Consider the following 12576-nt stretch of genomic DNA (forward strand, 5'->3'; position numbering starts at 1 on the left):
CTAGGTGCCACTGAGGAGGGGGCACCACGCCAGTTCCTGCCCCCCACCCCACTGTCCACCTGCCCAGCCCCAGGGCCCCTCAGCCACTTGCCTCCAGCTCCGGCCTAGGATCGACAACGAGGCCTAGGATGAGAGAGGCCTGCAAACTGCAGAGCTTTCTCTCCCTGCCTCTCAGCTGATCGGTGGGTGGGCGGGGCTTCCAGAGAGGCCTCCGAGTAGGCCTCCCTGAAGCCTGAACTCGGCAGGCCAAGCAAGCCAAGAAGGAGGAGGCAGGCAGAGTTCTGCAGCAGACCCTATGCCCAGACCAGCCAGCACAGCTTTTGCCAGGTAGGCTGTGAATTCCTTTTTGTGGTTGCACCCCCCCACCATATATAGGGATCTGCTTGCCATAGGGCTTTGATATGGGGGGAGGGAGACTGAGAAGTCTCTGAATATTTAATTTAAAACAGACTGAAAAAATTGCTGGCTTTAAAAACAAAAACTATCTTAAAAGGCCTATAAGTGGCTTGTTTCATGGCAGAAAATTACAAAACTCACGGAACAAGTATATTTTATTTATTTATTTATTTTCATTCATTCATTCATAAATGTACTTATGTTCAAGTTGTTTTGCAACCCAGAAGGTCTGAGTGAGAACTGTGAAGCATGTGTTGTGCTTTTATTGTATTGTATTGTATTGTATTTTTCTTGTGTGTGAACTGCTCTCCAGTAACTTGCAGGGACTTCAGGGTGCATCTGGCCAACATGTGAATGCAGCACCTCCATTCCAGAGGAGATGTGTGTTAAAGCGCTTTAAAAGCCTCGTGTGAAAAACCTCCCGGAATCAAACTTTACTGAATTTGTTCAGAATTCTGAAAAAACAAACATAGGCTCACCCTGCATGGTTGAAAGTCTCCTTTGCTAATCTGCAGCGAGGGGGCCATTTTAATAATTAGCGTTGCTACACTGTGTTCTATGCATTAAAAGTAGCACAAATATATAGTACTCAATGTATATCACTATATACTGTGAAGTGTGTGTGTGTGTGTGTGTGTGTGTGTATTCAGTGAAATGTATTTCCAAGCAGCATACCTATTTTGAAATATCAGACGTAAATCCTTGGGGGCCTGGGGTGTGTGGAGGCCCTGGGCTTTGAGGGGCTGGGGGCCCATTTTAAAATCTCATCTTGGCCCATTCCAACCTTGCTATTCCCCCGGCGGTCACTACACATGGGTTTCTGCACAACACCTGCACAGAAGAAACTCCCATGTAGAAAATGTGTCTCTTGTAAATTGACCCTGAATTTTCCATCCATGACTGGGATATCTGAGAGTTACAGTCAATAATAAAAGAACAGCACACTGCTTGTGACAGGAAGGGGCAAATTACAATGATTTCTTAGTCTGGCAGGGGCTGGTTTTGGCCCTGGCAGAACTTGGCTGTCTGCTTCTGTTGCAAATTCCTCTGTCTAGTGTGGTAAACTAATGTATCCTCCTCCCTCTTGGTGTCAAAGTAAGCACTGGTGTAGTGAATGCACATATACCCCATCATGAGCCAACAGTCATCATAAGACAAAGGCTGGCAGGAATCATTCACTGGTTTATAGACCCCCCACCACCACCACCTTCTTCTTCCCCTATTTTGCTAGTGGCTATTTGGGCAGGTGATCCTCTAGGACAAAGTCATGTTTTTAAAAAAGAATGAGATGAGACAGAGAAAATGACACTTGGAATCCTTGCATAACTCCTGACTGTTGTTCTAAGTCTTTTACAGAGATGGCTCATGTTTTCAGGTTTTGATCAACAACCATGTCTAGATGGTACAATGTTCCTTTAACAGAGATTTCCAGATATTGTTGACTACAAGTCCCATTATTCCTGTTTGGACAGGGGCGCAATTTCAGTGCTTGCCCTAGGCGCTATTTTCCCTAGTTACGCCTCTGCTTTAACCCCTACCATTACAGGTATATATTTTTTGTGTTTTTATTTATTTTTCTGTTCTTTAATAAGGATACATAAATCTTCATTACAAAGAATCAGTAGAGTCCTCTCTCTCTCTCTCTCTTCACTGTGGCTGCACTGAATTAAAATTCCTGGATACAAGCTTTTTAAAGTGTTAATCCTAGGAAAAAGAAAATCAACATTCAAATGGTAATTATTTAGAAAGTAAATTGATCAATTTGTTCTAAGCTCCATGAAGATGAACTGAGGTCAATCCACTTTGCCTATTAAGATTGTGAAGATATCTAGTTGGATTACTTTCATCGTAAAAGCATGTTTTCCACTGGGGTTTGACAAGAAAATAGAACACCAAACTTTAATGTTAGGCATCAGGAAAAACAAAATTTTTATCTTCCTGCAATTTACCCAGTCCCCAGTAAACTGTCTATGTAAATAACTTTCCAGTTATTAGTTTCTAATACAGTAGGCCTCCCTGAGGTCAATGTAACTAAACAGAGCTAGCTAACCTGGCTCTATTTGTTATCCATTAAATAAACTGTAAACTATACTTATTTTTTAAAAATGTGTTTCTAAGTTAAGATAAATAATTGGAACAGGCCTTCTCCTTCAGTGCTGTATAGAGTGCTGGACTTAGATTGGGGAGACTCCGTTTCAACCATCATTCTTCCATGAAGCACATTCGGTGACTTTGGGGCAGGCATCCTCTCTGTATATAACTCCCTGCACAAAGCTGTATTGAAGAAAAAATGGGAAGGAACCATGTGCACTGCTCTGAGTTCCTTGGAGGGGTGTGTGCACATATGAAACCACAAATATTTATTATTTATTTATTTAATAATATTTATACCTTGCCCCTCCAGTGCACTACTGCTCAGGGTGGCTCACAACAATAAGATAGATACAAGATAACATAAAAGTAATAGAATTAACTGAATTTTTTTAAAAAAGTTGTCAGGTTATTTATAGACTACCCTTCATCCTAAGTCCCCAGGGAGGTTAACAACAAGATAAAAACAATTCAATAAAAACACAGAAACAGAACAAATACAGGCAAACATTTAAAAAGCTCAAAGGACTGCTCATTGGTCAAAAGCCTGGATAAAAAGGACAGTCTTCACTTTCCTCCTGAAGACTGAGAGAGGGGGAACCATAAGGGTCTCAGCTGAGAGCGAGTTCCACAGCCTGTGGGCAACAACAACAATCACTACTACGAATATTTATATACTGCTCTTCAACAAAATTCTCAAAGTGTTTTACAAAGAAAAATAAATACATAAATAACTGAGAAGGCCCTGTCCCATGTGCTTGACAAATGGTCCTCAGCAGGTGTCAGCATGTGAAGCAGCATCCTCGCTGCCGTTCTAGACAGGTGGGTAGATCTGGCTGGGAGCAGACAGTCCCTAAGGTACCTGGGGCCCAATATGTTTAGGGCTTTAAAGGTAATAACAGCACCTTGAAATGTACCCAGAAACAGACTGGCAGCCAGAGCACCGCCTTCAAGACTGGAGTAATATGTGCACTGCAAACAGTCCCAGAATTCAGTCTGGCAGCTGCATTTTGCACCATCTACACCTCTGGCATGAACAATTTTTATATAGGAGTCACCTGAATTGGTGGGGGGAGCAGAAACACTCAGGGCCAGCAGAACTCTTATTGTACTGTTCTACTAATAATGCATACTAAGTACATATAAGTACATACTAATTAAATACATACAATTATGTACAACTAATTAAATTACTAATAAACAACAGTAACTTCTAACAGTACAAGTCCACTCTTGAGGTGTGGAGTCTTGAGGAGTGAGGAAGCCTAAACCAGCCTGCAGTAAATTAATTAAATATCTGGTGCCAGAGCCTGGACCACCAGAATTCTAGTCCATTGAGTCTAGGACTGAAGTTATTTTAAGGAGGCAGGGGGAAAGCTGAATATCCTCATCTTCAGTGCCCCTGAGAAATTTCTGAAACCCACAAAGGTTTCCAGAATGGCTTCCGGAGTGACTCAAAGCCTTGTAGGATGTGTCAACACCTGAACTGGAACCAGCTTGACTGTGGATTACTGCAATCCATTTTAACCTACAGCTTCTGGGGTGCTGAAGCCAACTTTTGATGCTAATAAGCGAAGACATCCTTTTCCAGAAAAAAATCTGTGTTGCCCTATTTGAGAAGATAAAACTCAGCTATTGGGCATTATACGGTGTAACTTGCCTGTGTACCATAAATGTTAATGGAGATGAGTAATAAATATATTACAAATATTAAAGAGGCCGCCTTTTAATGACTCTTTTTCTGGCTCTGGAGGTTAGCCAGATTCAGTGTGTGCACCCGGTAGATGATCATTTTCACTGCTGAGTTGCTGCAGCGAATGATGGAGCAAATGATGTAGGCTAACAGCTGCAGAAGAGAGAATCATGGCAGACATTGGCCTCCAGGGACCCAGTTGGAATCCTGGCAGCCCCCACACCTTCCATCACACTGCCCTCACTCTGGAAAGCCTTCCGTGCATCACCACACATGCTCTCATTGGCCCTGATACCAGAATGGGTGACTGAAGCAGCTTTGACCATGCTCACTCACACTTGACAATCTCTGGAGAGCTTGCTTTGCCAACACCCGGATCCACTGAGGTGGCAGGGCAGCTGCCAAAGACAGCACTGGCTACCTTAATGCCTTCCCTTCACCTCAACACAGAGGGGGAGGCAAGCACACACTAAAGCCATACAAAATGGGGCTGTCCAGGTCTAGACTCTCACATGGGCTGTGCAATCAGACAGTCCTGCCTGGAGTTGGATTAGGCAAATACATAGATTGTGGGGCATCTTAGATAGCATCTTGGATAGCACTGTCTATGGTGTCTGCCACTGATCTAGAGCCACTGCCTGTGGCCACAGCAATTGAGCATCCTGGCAGAGAGATGGGAGGGAAAGGGAGGGACTGACCCCCACACCCAGCCACTGTGAGCATTACAACTGGAAGGTGATGGGATGACATCCCCCTCATGAACCTACCACTCTCCAGTTGGCTTATCAGTGAGGAATATGCCCAGCCATCAATCTTCCTCTCCCCATCAAGTTCACATCTTCTCCCTGCTCCAGAACCAATCAATTGGTCCTCCATGTTAATGAAACTGCTCTGGAATGTTGGCTATGCATTCCTGACTAACTTTTGGTCTTGTGTGGAGAATCGGCGAAGTGAGAGAAAGCAGCTCATCACAGGATAAATTTGTGCAAAGCTTTGGTCTTAGAAATCGATGGCAGAGAGCTGAAGTCAAAACATAGGTTTATTTAGGGTAATAGGGTACAGAAAGGAAACAGTTATTAAAAAGCAGCACAGCATTAACTAATAAAACTGATAAGGCTAGACTTAATAATACTAAATGGAAGCTCACAAAGAGGGGTTTTAGCTTGAGATCCAAATTACAATCTACTCAAGGCTGGCCAGAGAAATTGGTCTTTACAGAAAGCTTTAGACTTAATAATACTAAATTGAAGCTCACAAAGACGGGTTTTAGCTTGAGATCCAAATTACAATCTACTCAAGGCTGGCCAGAGAAATGGGTCTTTACAGAAAGCTTCAGACTTTAGACTTTAAAGAGAGCAAGGAGGGAACAGAATGAGTTTGGAGCAAAGGTTTGTTAGTGTGCCTGGATCCTCTCTGATGGTGTGTCAGGCATTTGTTGCTCATCCAGTGCTGAGGGATGTCACTCTTTCCAGGTATAAGCAGGGAAACGGGGTGCAAGAGTGGGGCACTCATGAGTCGGAAGCCAGAAAAAGTCTAAAGTCTAGACTGATTTCAAACTGGCTTCCGGGCTGGCTATGGGGTGGAGACTGCCTTGGTCGGCCTGATGGATGATCTCCAATTGGGAATTGACATAGGAAGTGTGACTCTGTTGGTCCTTTTGGACCTCTCGGCGGCTTTCGATACTATCAACCATAGTATCCTTCTGGAGCGTTTGAGGGGGTTGGGAGTGAGAGGCACTGCTCTGCAGTGATTCCGCTCCTACCTCTCAGGCAAATTCCAGATGGTGTCCCTTGGAGACTGTTGTTCTTCAAAATCTTAACTTTTGTATGGTGTCCCTCAGGGCTCCGTATTGTCTCCAATGTTGTTTAACATCTACATGAAACCGCTGGGAGAGATCATCAGGAGATTTGGTGCAGGGTGCTATCAGTATGCGGATGACACCCAGATCTATTTCTCCATGTCAGCATCATCGGGAGAGGGCATAACCTCCCTAAATGCCTGTCTGGAGTTTGCAATGCGCTGGATGAAGGATAACAAACTGAGACTGAATCCAGATAAGGTGGAGGTACTCATTGTGTGGGGTCAAAACTCGGGAGATGATTTTGATCTGCCTGTTCTGGATGGGGTCACACTTCCCCAGAAGGAACAGGTATGCAGTCTGGGGGTGCTTCTGGATCCAAGTCTCTCCCTGGTGTCCCAGGTAGAGGCGGTGGCCAGAGGTGCCTTCTATCAACTTCGGCTGATACGCCAGCTGCATCCGTTTCTTGAGATAGATGACTTTAAAACAGTGGTACATCTGCTGGTAACCTCCAGACTGGATTACTGTAATGCGCTCTATGTGGGGCTGCCCTTGTATGTAAACTACAGTTGGTTCAGAATATGGCAGCCAGGCTGGTCTCTGGGTCATCTAGGACAGGGATCCTCAACGTTGGGCCCCCAGATGTTCTTGGACTTCAACTCCCATAATCTCTATCCAAAGGCCACTGGGCCTGGGGATTATGGGAGTTGAAGTCCAAGAACCTCTGGAGGCCCAACGTTGAGGATCCCTGATCTAAGAGAGACCATATTATTCCTATATTGAAGGAGTTACACTGGCTGCCAATATGTTTCCGAGCAAAATACAAATACAAATACAAAATACAGTGTTGGTTATAACCTATACAGCCCTGAACAGCTTGGGCCCTAGGTATTTAAGACAATGTCTTCTTCATTATGAACCCCACCGCCCACTGAGATCATCAGGAGAGGCCCGTCTGCATTTGCCACTGGCTCATCTGGTGGCTACTCAGGGACGGGCCTTCTCCGTTGTTGCCCTGAGGCTTTGGAATGTGCACCCTAGTGAAATAAGAGCCTCCCCATCTCTGACAATTTTAAAAAAGTCTTTAAAGATGCATCTGTTCACCCAGGCTTTTAACTGATACTGTTTTGATTGTTTTTAATGTTGTTTTAGAATATTGTTTTTAAAAATTTTAAATTGTTGTGCTTTAAATTACTTGTTTTTGTTTTTTACTAATGTTTTAATGTTGTTTTTATCTTGTTGTAAACTGCCAGAGACGTAAGTTTTGGGCGGTATAAAAATATGTTAAATAAATAAATAAATAAATAAATTCTAATCTGAACCCAGGAGACCAGTTCCCTGATGCAGCCAAGCATGCCACACAGATTGGGTCTGGAGACAGGGACAACCTGGAGGTTGAAAGTGGGATTGGCATGAGGGCCAAAGCATAGCCAAATGGAATAGCTGGTAGTCTGACACACGTACACTCAGTGGGTGAATCCAGAGAAGAGACACACTGCTTGATGGTGTCTGTGTTACAAAGAGGCAGACATATGCCTTGGGGCCAAATGCTGACCACACCTAATTGGTGATGAGGGCAACATCTGTGGTGGTGAAAAAAATACATTTTATCCTGTTCAGTTCAAAATGGGTGTGCTAGAGCACAATTAAGTGAAAAGGTTTAGACAAGCTGTATGTAAAAGCCTCAAATAGGCAGACTTGGAGCTTATCCTGTGTCAGGAAGACCTTCTGGGCAGAAGATAATATATTTCTTTAATATAATGAGCACGTTTCCCATGCTTCATGCCAACCATTAACACATATGTTAGAGGAATAAGCCTGTTTTTCCTGTGAAGGTGATTAGCTTAGAAGGCTAATCCTTTGTTCCAACATTGGTATGAGTTTGGGCTACTCCTTTGAGTGAAATAGCTTCTCCTCAACTCGGGTCTACTCAGGGACCTTCTCTGTGCATGAACAGATGGAGAGCACAAGGAATAGCCCTCTTACCGCTTGGCCTAGAATTACCTTCCTATGCTGAATAACCTTCCTATGCTAAATAAGTGACTTATTTTGGGGAGTTAGCCCATATAGGCAAATGGCGAGCCCACAATCCCATGAGTCAAAATGGAAACTACAAGCCTGTAGTTCCAAATCACACATAGCGGTGCTGCTGGGAGCCCACAAACATGCTGTTCTCTTACCATCCAATGGATTTGCACCATCCTCAGTGCCTTGCATGGGGAGTACAATTTTTGGAGGGGGCTTTGGCCCACAAATTCTATGGGTCAAAGATAGAACCTCAAAAAGGAAGCACCTTCTGACCAAAGGCACCTTTGGGGAAAGGGCATCCAGGGGGCACTTGTGCAACCCTTCCTGTTTCCATCTCTTCGTATTCACATCTCACAAACACTCACCCACATTCTTGTCCCACAAGTGGGTGAGCTGCATCTCATGGCACTGGTCCCACAGGCAGTGGACATGGCCACTTACATGAGCAACCAGGTCACTCTGCCTGCAACTTTCAGTGTGTGGCTACTGTCTCTCCATTGCTGGCTATGGCATGCTGTGCTCTAGCGTGAAGGGGCAGAAGTGTGAGTGTGGGTGCAGGTGTGGGTGGGGTGTGGCAGGATGGATGACATGTTGTGTTGCCAGGCAGAGTGCAGCTGAAGGTGTTCTGGCCATGTGGCTATGGAGTGTGGGAGGGATGCTAGAGTACTAGTCTGTGGCATTTGCTGGATCTGGAGGATGAATACTCAGATGAGGGTGTGGTGCATGCAGCTAACCAGGATCATAGAGAGGCACAGGTTCTCATGATCACTGAACCCTGGTTAAGATATCTGGGGGTGGGGAATTAATAGCCCAGTTCTGATCCCAGATCAAATATCCTGGTTAACTTAGCCAGAATTCCCACTGCACATGGGTTCACATAATCATACCAATGTTTGTCAATCCCATTTAATCAGGATTTACATGGTCTTGAGAACATGGCCAGAATGATCATATTCCCAGATTATTATCTGGGAAACGCTAACATTTTCATGTTAATATATGCTACAGTGATTGACATCCAGTCTACGACTGCATTGGTGCTGCAGTGTTTTCTCCCCCCCCCCATTTTCTGCAGCCCCCTTCCCAACGTAGTTGCCCACACCTCCTAATAATATGTTTCTGATGGTCTTCCAGCCTTGGGAGGCACAGGTGGACGCAGAGGAAAGGAGGGATAACTGAAAATTATGCCTCCTTTCATGTGGGGGGGAAATGCTGTCTGTTTTAATCATATCATAATATCAGTGCCATTTGTAAGGTTTTAAGTTCCTTTTGCAGTTACCAGATAGAAAGTTGATCTGACCTGTCAAGTGTCAAATGAACAGTGGACGAAGGAGGAGGAGGAGGAGCAGGAGGAGGAGGAGGAGGAGGAGGAGACGACGACGACGACGTCAGATTTGTGTTCACTGATATGTGAAATACAGTATGACAATTTCAGTAATGAAAGCTTTTTTAAAAACCATGACCATTCTGTGATAAAAAAAAAACCCAAGGAGTTCCTGAGATGTTGGAAAGAAAGTGTCCTCCTTGGAGGAAGCAATTAACATTCTTGAGTCCAGCTTCTCAAGAATGATCCTAACATACATGGATAGCACAAACAATGTTATCAGCATTTTACAGTGTTTTACACAATTCTACATAAGTGGGGTGTCTCTGACAGTCTAGCGGCTCTAAGCAGGATCAAGTAACAACAATTGTGCTACATAGAGAAATGATGCATACCTCGTTGGTGTTTCCTCTCATTGTTACATTTGTGGGAAACATTCTTTGGAGAGAAAGTGTGACCAAGCACAATTGCCACTAAAGTAGCTGCAAAACCTAAACAAAACAAAACAAAAAACCCTCTCTGTTGTTAGTCTCAAAGGCCAAAATTATATTGGGATATTAATGCAAATATTAAAAAATAGACTTGATAGTGCTGCTGTTTCAAAAGCATATTGATTGTTACAAATGATACAGAGTGAGAGAGTGAAAAGACAGCGATGTTACAGATAAAGCAGACACTAGAAAGTAATGGTGAAGTTAGTAACATTGTTTGCATAATTATATATGCAGCAACAGAAGAAAGGCCACCTAATGGCGCCACAGGGAAATGACTTGACTAGAAAGCCAGAGGTTGCCGGTTCAAATCCCTGCTGGTATGTTTCCCAGACTATGGGAAACATCTATATCGGGCAGCAGTGATATAGTAAAGATGCTGAAAGGCATCATCTCATGCTGCATGGGAGATGGCAATAGTAAACTCCTCCTGTATTCTATCAAAGACAACCACAGGGCTTTGTGGTCGCCAGGAGTCGACACCAACTCAACGGCACACTTTACTTTAGAAGAAGAAAAGATTATCTCCCAGGGACAAATACTATCAATGGATGTGCTGAATTAAGTATAGGCTTGGGAGACAAAAGATACTAATTGAAGCTCAAACACTGTCTGGTAGACCTAAGCAAACTCGGATTCAAAAATTCACATTTATATGAAATTGCACAAAATTGGTAAAAATTGGTAAAATCCAAATCTGATTTTTTAAAAAACTGGATTGGCAAAGATAGAATTAATTCTGAAATATCAAAAGTAGTTTTGAAAATACTTCGGAGTTTGCAAAATGGCGACCTTCAAAAATAGGATTTCCCCCCATAGAGGTGAATGAGGAAATCTTGAAAAAAACAACCCACTAAAAATAACTGGCTGGTTCTAGAGCCTTGAAACATGCCACACGTGTGGAGAAGGAGGTCTGTTGTGGATTTAGAAAGAATTGGTTAATTTTAGAAATTTTAGAATTTTGGTAAAAATGGCTCTAAATTGTGAAATCTGGCTTGTTTCAGGCCAGAACTTTATTTTATTTGTTTATTATTTAACATATTTGTATACCACCCAGTAATGAAGTCTCTAGGCAGTTTACAAAAAAGTTCTGGATCTGAAGCCCCTCCATCATTCCATCTCCATGTGGAGGAATCTGCACTTTGGCTTGATGAAAAGGGGTAACACATGCCCCTTCTGCTCTCCCTTTTATATCTCCTGAATGGATGGGCATACCATCATGAAATCTGGCACTCATAAAGGGACATGCTGCTACCCTTTTTCATAAAGGCAAAAGGCGGATTCCTCCACATGCTGGTGGAATGATGATACACCCATCATTCACCCAAAATGGCCTTTCTTCCTGCAAGCTTTCACATGAGTTGCATTTATGGGCTTACTCACCATGTTGTTTCTCCATTCCATGTCATTCCCCCTTTGAAGCAACTATGTTTTAAATAAAAAGTGCTGTCTTTAAAAAGGATTAAAAAATTTAAAAACAAGCAAAAGCTTGTAGCTGTTGGATAATGTGCACCATCTAGTTTAGCACTTATTTCTGAGGAAAAGGGAGTATCTGGGTAGGGATAGAGCCTACATATCTGGGTAGGGATAGAGCCTGAGTTGCTTCTAAAGGAGGCAAAAAAATAAAATAAAAAGACTTTAAAAACTACATTATAGGGCAAACTGATGTATCAGGTGTTTGGATCATTCAGTCTAAACCATGAAATGTTTGCTTATGTTCTCATTTTCTTAACTGAATCACAATAGGTTGATAGTTAATAGTGGTCAACAATCCTGACAATTGCTGCGCTTGAGTAAGGATGTTGTGCTTGTGCAAGGCTGTTGCACTAGCTAGTTCTGCAAAACTAGAGCTTGTTTTCCAGACTAGTCTTGTGGAAGCACAAACATATTTGTACTTGTGCAACAAGGTGCACAACCTATGGCATGCTTCATATATATTTTCAGAGAGCTTTTGCACCACTAAAAAGCAGTTCTGAAAATCTCAGTGATTCAGCACAGCGACACAATCTTCTTGCACTAGTGCAATGTTGTTTGTTGTACAAGCACAGCGTTAGTCAGTGTCTTAGCCAGTATCCACAAAATTCAGCCTGATTATATCCCATGCTTGGCCTACTGACCTGCTTCTTACCTTCTTGAAATAACAGTGCATCAGTTGCCAGTTTCAGTAGGATTTGTCTGGATGATATATAAATGTGAATTCCTGTGTTTTCCCTAACCAATTCCTGAGCTATTGAGTCTCCATATAGTTGTTATTCTCTTCAAGGTCTGTGAAGTCCAAAGATGATAACACTTATTATTTATCTCAACAATTTGCCAAGAAAGAGTTACTTGTGCCATTCCTATTGTCAACAAAGATACTGCTCTTGATAACAGAATAATACTGTGCTGCTCACAACAGCTGACCTCATTATCTTTGCACAAAAACAGATTTTTAGAAAGTGAAATGTTTATTCCTGTGAGGGTTCCAGGCTCTAGTAATATCTCTTGTGGAAAAGAAGCATTCTTTTACTCATACACAGCATAAAAGCAGGATCATAAGAATGCCAAATAATATACTAGTGATTACCCACCAGTGATCGTAATAATCTCCAGTTGCATATAGAAATCCATTCCATTCATAAAGAAACACTGAGTGCCCACAGTCATTGATCTGCGGTCATAGATTAACACAAAAATGTGCCAGAGACACTGGGCACAATGCTGCACATGAGATTTGTGCCTAAAATTCACTGGGACTTAATGTTGTCCCATTCCA

The 12576-nt window shown here is 42.8% G+C and overlaps 1 long non-coding RNA gene across 2 annotated transcripts in view; it reads right to left on the reverse strand.

Annotated features, from left to right (window-relative positions):
- Positions 1-623: 623 nt before the first annotated feature.
- Positions 624-12576, reverse strand: part of LOC128323797 (uncharacterized) — a 49150-nt gene continuing 37197 nt past the window's right edge. Inside the window, exons 4-7 of one of the 2 annotated variants that reach the window (XR_008306468.1) lie at positions 11950-12086; positions 9726-9812; positions 1994-2670; positions 624-1305 (exon numbers count right to left, since the gene is read on the reverse strand). This is a non-coding gene — a long non-coding RNA (uncharacterized LOC128323797). Of the gene's footprint in view, positions 1306-1993; positions 2671-4706; positions 5201-9725; positions 9813-11949; positions 12087-12576 lie in introns of those variants that run through there. The other variant, XR_008306469.1, reaches the window with a different exon arrangement.

This window comes from Hemicordylus capensis, chromosome 4 (genome assembly GCF_027244095.1).
Source record: "Hemicordylus capensis ecotype Gifberg chromosome 4, rHemCap1.1.pri, whole genome shotgun sequence".
NCBI classification, from domain to species: Eukaryota; Metazoa; Chordata; class Lepidosauria; order Squamata; family Cordylidae; genus Hemicordylus; species Hemicordylus capensis.